Raw genomic sequence first — 3,166 nt, 5'->3', positions numbered from 1 at the left:
TTCCATTAGTGATATCTTGAGTTGAGGGGGAGTGAAGAGATATTGGATAGTTGATGTATCTGTTGTGGTCACAGTCAAACTTGTTGAAGTTGTCTCCATGCTTGATGATATTTTTTTTTTGGTTGGAGAGTGAGGAAGGGAGGCTGTAATAGCCACAACTATCTTAAATGGATCACTTTCTTCATCTTCTTCTTGCCCGACTTCCTCTTCAGCTTCTTCCTCTTTATCCTCTTCACCATCCTTCATCAATTCTTGATATTCTTCAGCATCAATGGTGACACAAGGAATATTGTCTTCTTCATTTTCTTCATCATTGTCACTGTCATCATCATCATCTTTGATCTCAACTAGATCCTTACTCGGCTTGTGAAGATGGAAAACATTCTTCCATAAGTTTGTAGCATTCTTCACAACATATTCACCATCTTTCATTAAAACAAGACAAGTATTGAATTTTAGAGTTATTTTGCGTTCATTGTCTTTTAATGCTTTCTTCACCTCTGCATCTATCAAGTTGGGCACCAACTATTTTAGAGTTTGAGCAAAAATGTATTTTACAGTCTAAATGGTGTTCTCCCATCTAACCTTGATATTATCCAAAAAAATTGAAGGGATTTGAGATGCAAACTAATTAGGAGAGAATTTCCATCTGCCTAACTTATCCATGATTAGATCTTCAACCTCTTTATGTTCTATTGGAGTCTTGGTCTCATATTTTAGTGCTTTGAAGTTATTTATTCCAACACCTTCTCTTGATTATTTCAATCTTTCCTAAGATGTGGAAGGAGGTCGGTTAAAGACATCACTTTCATCTTTCCCTGCTTTCTTCTTAGATCTTCTTGTGAATACAACAATAGAGAGCTTGGGTGTCTTGGTTATAATCACCTTGCCTTTCTTCCTTGTAGGCTCTTCTTCCTTTTCTGATTCCTCTTCTTCATTATTAGAGTCTTCTTCATCTTCACCTTTTCCCTTGGTAATCATAAGAGTTGCATTTTCTGTTTTTAGTTTTGAAATCCTCCTCTTACCTTTATTTACTGGTTGTGGAAGCTCGATCTCAAGTTCTATTTTGGCTTTGGCTTCGTCGTAGGTTCCAAAGAGAGGTGCCTTTGGATCTACAAGATCATTAACTAGAGCTTCAATTATTTCCTTTGTCTCATTAATATTAACCTCATAAGGAAGAGGTTTTACCCACACTATTCTAGGCCTATACCTTATCACTATCAACCATAAAAAAAACATCATCCTTATAGTCTTCAACCAATTTTTGTGGAATCCAAAACCTATTATTCATCTTTTCCTTGAAAGCTTCAAAATAATTATCCATGATGCTATCAAAATTTTCACCCATTTCAGCAATGGACTCATTTATCTGATACAAGACTGGTGTGTCCTTTTTCCATACAACTATGCCTTTAGAGGGGGAAAATTTTTGAACATAAAAGAACAAACATGTCAATAGAGAACCAAAGTTGCATGGGTTATTCTTTGATGTTCTAATGCTTTCCATATTCTTGTTCAATTGTTTCAACATTAAATCTGCTAGGTCATATTCCAAATTCTTCTTAACAACCTTATAATCTAGGTCCATTGCCTCACATGACACACTATTGAGTCAACTTGAGCTATACATATTATGAGCAATAATATGAATGCCAAATTTGAGTTCTACATTAGATACATTGCTAATTTTCATTCCTCTACCATCCCACTTAGCTAGGGTTTTCTTTTGAAGCTCATCCTAACCCAGGGTTTTTGTGACTTTTTCCTTTGTATGCATAGGGAGACCAGTAATGTGATGAATCATTTTCTTTTTAATTAAGACTAGCTGCTCTAACTAAAATTGACCATTACAAACTTGGCTTAAGATATATCTAATCCATTTAATCTAAAAGTTTCATGGTAGGTGAGGAATATGGGTTAAGCCTTTCTCTTCCAGGTGTTTATGCTCAGGTTTAAGAGTTCTATCCACACAGAGTTCACCTAGGGCACTATTCATTTCTAGGGTTCCTATTTCTTGAACTACACACTTCAAGTGAATTCAAATGTCATTGATAAGAAGTACCTTTGGTGGAATCTGCGGTCGAGCTCCATTCGAGTCAAGGGTTTCTACAATCGCTGGCACCAATTTGAAATTTGAGTCTTTCCACTCAACTCCTTGCACCAACATTTCTGATCCTTTCTTCGCCTTGTTCCTTTTACTGCTAGATGCCATGATCACTCTATAAACTGAGAGAAATGTTTGAAAAAACTTCTGCTGCAAATTATGCTCAAGATCACTGGAATGCTCTACAAATCGCTCTGCTCTAAATATGTTGGAATCATGGTGAAAATGAAGTTGAATTCCTGCCTTTTGATAAAAATTTCCCATTAATGCTTGGTACAATGAGAGCCATAATGACAGTGTGTGACAGCCTGTCATCCACTATCTGCACATATTGCTTAGTAGAAGTTTGAAACTTAGCAACCAAACAAAACCTTGTTACTCTCGACTTTTCTTGGTATGACCTTACTTTACTCGGTGATTACTGATGTTGAACTTTTGCGATCCCTTTGTACCTAGAATACTAATTTGGATCTTTTCTTCCTTTCAATTGGAACTATTTAAGATTTGACCTTGAAAATACAATTCCAGTTCTTCCTTAGGAACTTAATTGGAAATGATAGAGTTACCCACTTCTTAAGTGACATGAGCATCTTCACTTGAACTAGCTTTCTTAGTAGATTTAGGAATCCACTGCTATCTCATCTGCTTCCTAATGTTATCGGCCTTTTCTTTCTTTTCATCTTCAACCCTACCTATATTCATGCAGTTCTTATCTATATGACCAATTTCAGCACATGTGTAACATCTTATTGTAGTATCCTTTCTTCTCATGTGATGTCTAACACAATTTATGCCAATGTGTCCATATTCACTATAGTAATGACATCTACACCAAGTATTGTTAGCACAACCAAATATTGCCTTTACAAATTGTTCAGCTGGATTGAATGGTTTAGATATGCATTCAGATGCCATGTGACCTTGTTTCTTGCATTTGTGACACTTGCCTTCAAACTTTGGTTTCTCCTTGCATTCATTAGCTTTATGACCATTTTGACTACAATTGTAGCATTTTCCATTGAATTTTTCCTTTCCATTGCTCCAACATTTGTTTGATGTATG

The sequence above is a fragment of the Cupressus sempervirens genome, chromosome 11 (assembly GCF_028749045.1).
Source record: "Cupressus sempervirens isolate cs-2001-9-10 chromosome 11, ASM2874904v1, whole genome shotgun sequence".
Taxonomy (NCBI): domain Eukaryota; kingdom Viridiplantae; phylum Streptophyta; class Pinopsida; order Cupressales; family Cupressaceae; genus Cupressus; species Cupressus sempervirens.
The sequence above is the reverse complement of the archived record's forward strand: the minus strand, read 5'-3'. Positions refer to the sequence as shown.